Here is a 9,116-nt window from a genome sequence, read left to right on the forward strand (position 1 = left end):
TTTTTTTTTTTTTTTTTTTTTTTAGTTAAGGAAATCCAAGGTGTGAAACTGCACAGAGGGGGGTAGGGGATGAAATCGCAAACCTCACACACTTGGCGGGAGCTGGGTCACTGGCCGTGGGGCCTTGGACAGACCATGGGCCTCCCTGGGACACCATCTCTGGTCACGAGGCCATTCTAGCACAATACACCAGGAGTCTGCCACCTACCCCCACCCACTGCTAGGCTGGGGTGCAGCCAGGGAAGCAGGGGGTGGGGGACACTGACAAGATGGAAGAGTGAATCCTTGTGTCAGCTCAACAGAGGGTTTAGATATTTGGTCAAACATTATTCTGAGAGTTTCTGGAGGGTTTTAGATTAGATGAACATTTAAACTGATAAACTGAGAAAAACGGACGGCTCTTCCTAATGTGGGTGGGCCTTACCCAATCAGTTGAAGGGCTCTAAAGAACAAAAAGTCTAAGGAAGAGAGAATTCCTCCTGCCTGACTGCCTTTGGAACTGGAATATTAGCTTTTCTTCTGCCGTTGAACACGGACTGAAACATCGGGGCTTCCTAAGAGTTGAGCCTCCAGCCTTGGGACTAGACCTCACACCATCGGACCTCCTGGGTCTCCAGCTTGCTGGCTGCAGATCTGGGGACTTGTTGGCTTCTGTATTCATGTAAGACCATTCCTTATTTTTAAAAAAATGAACAAAAAAAACAAAAGCAAAAAAATTCATATATCTTATTAGACGCAAGGGAAACAAAAGCAAAAAATAAACTATTGGGACTTCATCAAGATAAAAAGCTTCTACAGAGAAGGAAACAATCAACAAAGCTAACAGGCAGCCTGGAGAATGGGGGAAGATATTTGCAAATGACTTATCAGATAAAGGGCTAGTATCCAGAATCTATAAAGAATTTACCAACTCAATACCCAAAACACAAATAATCCCATTAAGAAATGGGCAGAAGACATGAATAGACATTTTTCCTAAGAAGACATCCAGATGGCCAACAGACATATGAAAAAATGCTCCACATCACTGGGCGTCAGGGAACTACAAATCAAAATCACAATGAGACAGCACCTCACACCGGTCAGGATGGCTAAAATTAACAACTTAGAAAACAACTGATGTCAAGGAAAATGTGGAAAAAGGAGAACACTCTTACACCGCTGGAGGGAATGCAAGCTGGTGCAGCCACTCTGGAAAATGGTATGGAGGTTCCTCAAGAAGTTAAAATTAGAGCTACCCTATAACCCAGCAATCTCACTACTGAGTATTTACCCAAAGGGTACAAAATGCTGATTTGGAGGGGCACATGCACCCCAATGTTCATAGCAGCAATCTCACTACTGAGTATTTACCCAAAGGGTACAAAATGCTGATTTGGAGGGGCACGTGCACCCCAATGTTCATAGCAGCAGTGTCCACAACAGCCAAACTATGGAACAAGCCCAGACATCCATCAGCAGGTGAATGGATAAAGATGTGGTCCGTATATACAATGGAATATTACGCAGCCACCAGAAAGGATGAACTCTCGCATTTGCACCAGTGTGGATGGAACTAGAGGGTGTTATGCTAAACAAAATGAGTTTGAGAAAGAGAAATACCACATGATCTCACTCACATGTGGAATTTAGGAAAAAACACAGATGAATGTATGGGAAAGGAGAAAAGAAAGAAAGGAGAGCGGGAAACAAACCCTAAGAAACTCTTAACAGCACAAACTGAGGGCTGCTGGCGGGAGGTGGGCAGGGGATGGGGGATAGGCGGGGGGTGGGGGGGGTTGGTATTAAGTGGGCCCCTGTTGTGATGAGCACTGGGTGTTGCAGGTAAGTGATAAATCATGGAATTCTCCTCCAGAAACCATGTTGCACTGTATGTTAACTATCAAAACAATAATAATAATTTCCTAGAAATGTATAATAAAAATTATATGTACACACACTATATATATAATGAATCTTGGACATAAGTCCTGTTCCTCTGGAGAATCCTTACTGACACAGGGACCCCGTACCCCAGGCCACAGCTGGCTGATCACCTGTCCCTGGCTGTGGTCTCAGCCCTGGCTCCCTACATGAGAGCCAACAGACCCTGCTCCATCCCCACCTGCTCAGTCCCCTAGCCCTGTTCCTTCCACTCTCTGGCTGGTGGACACCTGCCCCTTCCCCCAGCTCCCCAGCTAGCGCCTCTCCCACAGCTCATGACGACAGCAGCTGCTGCACCAACTCCCACCTGGCCATTCCCCACACAGACCCCCCGGCCTCCCGTGGGCAGGCCCCTGCACCCCTGTCCTCAGGGCTGACCTCCACCCTGGGCTACATCCAACTGCCACACCCTGCCTGGGACAGGGTGGGGGTGACTTCAGAGACCACTCCCCAGGGATGTACTCATTCCCGCCCCGACACCCTGCCCAACAGAGGGCTACAACCGTGCACAGAGCAGAACACGATCCTGGTCCCAGGAGCTCGTTTTCTGGAAGACAGCCCTCCCAAGCAGAGGAGGACTGGTCACCAGGGCCTGGGCTCTGCCTCCTCCTTCTGAAGCTCTCCCCCAGGATATGCACCCTAAGGCGCTGCAGAAAATCCGGGTGATGTCAGTAGATACCGATAAGGACGAATCTCATCGTCACTTTGAACTCACCAGGGACATGAGTCGGACACAGAAACAGGGCACAGTGGGCCAAATCTGAGTGTACCCTAGCAGAAGCCAGCCCCCCAGACGTCCTGGCCTCTCTGGGGAAAGTGACAAGCACAGGTCACTCAGTCACATGAGCTGCTTCTGCAGTGACAGAGAAGAGGCAAAGCCCCTGGCTTCTGTCATGGGTTAACCTGATCTCCCACATCCCTGGGATAAGTTCCTCAGCTGCTGGCAAGGCCTGGCAGAGTGTCCTGTGGGCAACTCCGGGTGCTGGTGCCCAGGAGGGAGAAGCACCCACTGCCTGATCCAGGGCCGGGAACTCTGGGGAGGGCCACCTCTACCCCTGGCTGGAGGGCAAAAGGAGGCATGCAGGAGAGGCCGTGAACTCCCTGCAAGGGTGGTGTGGACTGGGGCACAGACTAAGCCAGGACAATCCACAAAGTATCACTGGGAGACCAAGTTTCATGACATCTCTTGGCAGGAAGTGAGTGGAGACCATGCCCTACACGTCCAAGCCTTGTGGCTCCAACCCACGTATGGCTTCAGAAACTCCACTTCAAGCCTCTCCATTCACTCTCACCTCAGACCTTCGCCTCCCTTGCCTCAAGCCAATTCCACTCCCACCTAACAAGTTGTTGATCAGGATTTGCATGGACTCCTTCATCTCATGGCTCTCCAACACAGTTGCTGCCAAAGTGAGTGAGCTGCCTGTCTATGGGAGTAGTCAAGCAGTAACAAGGTGGGCGGGATTTCAGCTGGACCACTCTGTCTGGGTCAGGATGACAGGCCCAGCAGCTTGGAAGGGTTCTTGAGAAGGAAGAAGCAGCTAGGCTGCCCTCGGGCAAGACCAAGATGGGGGTTGGGGGGAGTTGCTGCCAGGTGTGGGGGCGGAAGGGCAGACAGAGCCAGTCCCTGGGGGTAGGGACAGCCAAGCACTTCTCCCTCCACCTGGGGGGGACATCACCAGGACCTGCAGCCCTGTCCCTGCTGAGCACATCCTGCTCTCCCTGACCCCTGCGGAGCAGCCCTTGTCCAGGAGAGCAATATCTCCCCTGTCCCTGGTCCTCAGCTTGGCTAGAAAAGCATCTCCAAATGAAAGGGAAATAAGTCTAGCTAGGAATCCCCTCCTTTCACTGCCTTCTCTCCCACCACACCCCCAACAAGAGGTAGCTCCACTGTGGAGGAGAAGGGGATGCTACAGTGGGTTGAGAGCCAAGTACACCCCACTTGGCCCCACCTCAACCCTGCAAAGTAGCATTACTAGGAACTCCTTACTGAAGAAGGTGAGGAGTTGGCCCAAAGTCACATAACCAGCTGCAAAGTAGAGGCGGGGCGCCCATGGCCATGCAGGATCCCCGCTGCCTGCTTGCTCCTGCTGAGTCACCTGGGGCTCCAGCCCCGATGTTCTGGTTCTACCCGCACCCGGGTCGCTTGGGGACATTTCCTCATTCTTGCACAGGAAGGCTCGAGAGGGACGTTGAAATTGCTTCTAGCTGGCTTCACGGGTGTGGGTCTTCCTGCAGGGAGATAAAGACGTTTGTGGACCCGACAGAGGTGGTGGTTGTGAATTTCATGAGTGTGCTAAATGCTGGCTGAAATACACACATTTAGGTTGTGTGAATTTCACCTCGATGTTTTAAAAAGAGAGGAAAAGTGGTTTCAAGTGAAACACCAGTGGGCCTCTAAGACAGGTCAGCAGCCCTGTAAGCAGACAAGGATGGGGTCTGGCCCTATGTGCGGCATCGCTCCACGTGGTGAGCTGAGCCCACCAGAATCCCCTGAGGGCCAGCTGGGAAAATGGGGTCCAGGGATCCTGAGGCCAAGTGTCACCACACCACCACCCAGCAGTGCCCCCAGGTGAGTGACACAGCCCCAGACTCCCAGGAGATAAAGCAACAGAGGGGAATGGGGATCTCATGAGTCACCTTCAGGGCCAAGGACATGGCCCTCAAGTGCTATGTCACTCGTGGGGGGAGGTCCCTGCACCCCAGGACAGCAGGGAGGCAGGAGAACCAGCCATCGCACTTGCATAAAATCCACCCTCTTCCTCTTCCTCTCCCATCTCGCCGGCAGTCCCACCATGGGACTGGCATGGTCCCAGCCGGGGTCCATCCTCAGAGCTGAGGTTCTGGCCCCAGGAGGGGACAGAAAAGTTCTCAGCATCCGGACAACAGAAGAGCAAAGGCTGAAGTACAAAAATCCCTGTTGGTCCAGAATTCTGTGCTGAAGAAATGACTCATTACAAACAGCAGAGGCTTCAAGTCAGACAGATGGGGAAAAACTCTGAAATGTGCTTGTCTGCCTAATTTAGAATAATTGCAATCCATTACATTAGGGCATCGGGTTTTCAGCATCTAGTGAGATGCTCGGGGTGAGAAGGGGCGCGCTTCTTGGCAAATTAAGATGAAGCTGAAAAGGCCAGTGTGCTGGCTGGTACCCAGCGCCTGTCAGTCTCCCTTCCTCTCCGTGTGGCTGTCTCTGGCTCCTCGTACCATGCAGCTCGCTGGTCAGAAACAAGCTGCCAGCAAATCCAAGTCTGGAACCCTCGAAGCAGAGAGGAAAAGAGAAGCAGGCAGTCACAGCCCTGCAGACCTGGGGAGTTAGCACCACCCTCTCCACCCCTGCACCCGCATGTCTGGAGCACTGGTGACCCACCTAGCCCCATGCCTTCCTAGCAGCGGGCTCTGCAGCCACCCCTGGGTCTCCCTCAGGTCCTGGCTCCCGACCGGCTCCTGCTACACCAGGCCCTTGTTTGGCCCGAGTTTCCTGGAAGAAGAGTTTTACATCAAGGACAGAACTCGCAAGTCTCCGAGGCCAACAATCTCATGTTACAGAGGGGGAAAGTGGGTCCCCCCACTCTATGCTCAAGGGAAGGAAGCTGGGTCAAGCTCACAGGAATCAGTCAAACCCAGGCTTTCTCCTTGAGGCTCTGCTGTTGAATTCTGCTCTGGGAGTATCTGGTGGAATCAGGGGCTCCAGCCCCAACTTCTCCTTGTTCCCATTTTAATTGTGCAGGTTCCCATGAAATTCCTAGCAGCTAAATCAGGGCTGTAAAAAAAAACCAAAATGGCACATCCAGCAGTCGTCGGTCTGGTAAGTGCCAAGTCCTTCAACACCTAGAGACTCAGGGTCCCTCCATTAAAACTCAAAATGAGGAAGTCCCAGATGTGGCCCATAGGGCTGATGAGGGGCTGAGGCCAATGGTCTGAACGCTGGCATGAGCAGCTCCAGCCAACACGAGATGCAGACGGGACGGAACAGTCACCTGTGTCCCTTCCATGAGGCCCAGGCTCAGGCTGCATTCTCCCATGTTCCCACTGAGTCAGAGCCGAGTGGGAGTCTGCCTACCCATGCTCCTGTGGCTGCCATGGGCTACAGCCCCCGGGTCCCGCTCTCAGAGCCCCCAGAGCCAGCCCCCCCCAGGGTTCAGCATTCCTGTGTGATGGGCATAGAAGTTCTGGCAATATGAAAGTGAGCAAGGCATTCGTCACACCCGAACGCCTACATTTCTTCAAACCTTGCTCTAAATTCCTTGGCCATCTTGTCCACACTGTTCTCAGAACCCTGCGTGGGGCCTCACACATCACACGTGTCCCCTACACACACACTGAATTGAACATCGTCTGAAGTGCATTATAATTACAATCTAGGGTCCCCTCTAGATTGTCTTTCTGATGGCTCCACCATCTATAAGGTGACTGACATGCCACACTGACATGAATGGGGTGGGAGACCCACGCCGGGCTGGGCAGGTGGGCTCTGCCCAGAGCCAGTTCCTGAGAAGCCCTGAGTGATGACTCCTGCGCAGGGGAGGGCCCCGCTGGGCTTTGCCTCCCACCTCTGTCACACGGAACACAAGCATGCGCTCACAGTTCCCCGCGGACACGTGGTGCCTCAGCCACAATCTGGGCGTTCGTATGGCCAACCGCTGGCTCCCAAAGGTGCTGAACACTGTGCCCAGTGGCCCCTCACCTTGAACATGGGATACAAGTGGGTTACCCCTGCGATGCGGGATGGCCCCGCTGCAAAGGAGGTGCTGGAAGCTGGAGCAGGAGGAGAGTGGGGAGGCTCCAGGTCAGGGGCTCAGGGAGTATGGAATGTGACGGACGGGGAGAGGCCAGCCCGGCAGCCACCAAGGCCCTTTGGGTGGAGCAGGTTCACAGGAGCTCTGCTGGGAGGCCAGAGGACTGCCGCTTCCTGACTTCCACCCCCGTGAGACTGCAGCTGGTCACCGTGGCTTCCAGATGGGCACCAGTTAGGAAGGTCACAGTCCCTTGACATCCCTCATGCCATTCTCCTGGCTGCTTACTGAGCTGAGTGGTCTGGGGCTGCCGGGCAAACGGCTGCGCGGGGACGGAGGGCGAGCGTAGGCACTTTACAAACGGGAACACCGGGAGTATTTATGCACCAAGGGTAGATGGGTTTGCTTTATGTTTGGGCTTTTAGAGCATTCTTGATCACCTGTACTTTATCCTCCGGCCTTATTTGATAAAATTTTAATATATCTGCCCGGGCAGATCTCCTTGTAAAGCCGGCACTCCAGCAGATGCTGCCACCACCGCTCTGGGAACCGTGGGAGCTGGGGAGCAGGAGCTGTCCCTGCGGCCGGCCATCAGGAAGAAGGGTGGGGCCAAGCAGCACCTAAGGTCCGTGGTGGTCAGAGCTAGCTGCCCTCTGCCCTCGGCCCTCAGCGCACCCATGGCCTTGGGGTTTCACCTGAGAGCTAGCCCAGCAGAGTACTACTCCCACCCGAGGACCAGCCCCACTTGAGGATCAGCCCCACCTGGGTGCTGGGCCCCACAACAAAGTCTGACTTGATACCTGCCAGGAGCTTCGAGTAGTGGGGCCTCAGCACAGCACAGACCCCATGGGAGAGGCCCTTTGGGGTCAGAACAAACATCTGAGTGAAGCAAAGGAGAGCCGCCACCCACCGCCCCCTGAAGCAGAGCCTGGATAACAATGGCTGGGGACCTTTAGGTGACCCTTTGCTGTGGCATCTCAGCTTCCTAAGTGAGGTTGTTTGCATGGGTTAGGACCCGCAGAGTTGGGCTCTCACTGATTGGCCAGCAAGCGGAAGAGCTGGGCTGTTGCTGATAGGCTGGCTTTCAGAAGCATGTGTACCGGCGGGAAATTGTTAATCGGTTTACATACAGCCCCAGTTCGGTTTAATTACAGCCCCGATAGTTTTTCACTATGGCCAAAATACCACAAGACTTTTCCTGGGAGGACAGTCTCTGATTTACACATTGCCTTCCAACAGGAACGTCCCAAACTGGGTCTCCAGACCACGGACACAACTGTGAGCGGTCTTGACCTGAAACTGTAAAGGTTACTTTGGCCTAGTGCACACCTGGACCAGGTGCTCACCCCGCCTGTGACTAGAGTTTTCTTTACTGTGGCTGCTGCCAAGGGCGACTCAGCCCACATGGACTCTGGGAGGAAAACCTCGATTCAGCTCTTGCCCTCTCCACTCCATTTCTGGGAGCTTGGGTCCATTCATCTGCAGGCGGTGATGGTGACCTGGCTCTCAACCAAGGCCATCGTGAGGGCTCCATGAGATCACAGTGCGAGGGCTTAGTCAAGAAAGCCCGAGGGAGGCCAGGCTGCCAAGGCTCACATCTTTGGGAAAATACCATTACCCAAGATGCAAGGCTATATTTAGGGAAACCTACAGAACCCCGACTGGCTTGTCCTGAGCCATTCTTCCTACAGGACGTGCCTAGGAGAGGTTTCACTTCCCTGTCTTTCTGTTGGTGAGCTGGGCAGGCACTGGGAATTCTCACCCCGAAGGGTGATGTGCATGGAAGGTCTCTCCTCCTAACAAAGATGTCCCCTTGCTTCCCACAATGTCGCATCTGAATTCCGCATTTGTGTCGGACCATAAGTAAGGCTGATCACGTTTTGTACCTAACATGGAGTGACATCTTTTGAATCTCTGCATATTGCTGTTTTCACTAAGCCACATGTAACACTTCAGAGTGCCAAATGCTTTTTAAAAAATAGATCTGGCTCTGAGTGAGTGCTACAGAATAACACTGATGGAATATGGCTTTTATGAAAACACAAAATGTTACCCAAAAAAAAAAGAAGAATTGAAACAATTCTTTGGAAAGAGATGTTTTGCAGAGACGTGTGTTCTCGGTGCATGTTTCAGGGGAGAATGCCCCTGAAGAGGAGTGATCATTCGCTTTAGTTCTGGTTCTTTAAAACCCTCATAGCTCGGTTCCCCAGACTGAGAGAAATGCAAACCAAATCTCACTTTCTACAAGGCAGAAGTGCCCCTGATTCTTCCATGTTGCCCAGATGTGGTCAGCCTTAGTGAAAGGAGACACAACTTCAGAGACCTCCCAAGTGGCCCATCTTGCTCTCAGGAAGACCTCAACAGACCTCATCTTTCCACCACCACTGGCAGCCCCGACCCTCTCGCCCTGTCCCTCCCCCACACTGACCCTGTGTTTCAGGGGATTTTGTCGCACATAAA

Source organism: Mustela lutreola, chromosome 3, assembly GCF_030435805.1.
Source record: "Mustela lutreola isolate mMusLut2 chromosome 3, mMusLut2.pri, whole genome shotgun sequence".
Lineage (NCBI taxonomy): Eukaryota > Metazoa > Chordata > Mammalia > Carnivora > Mustelidae > Mustela > Mustela lutreola.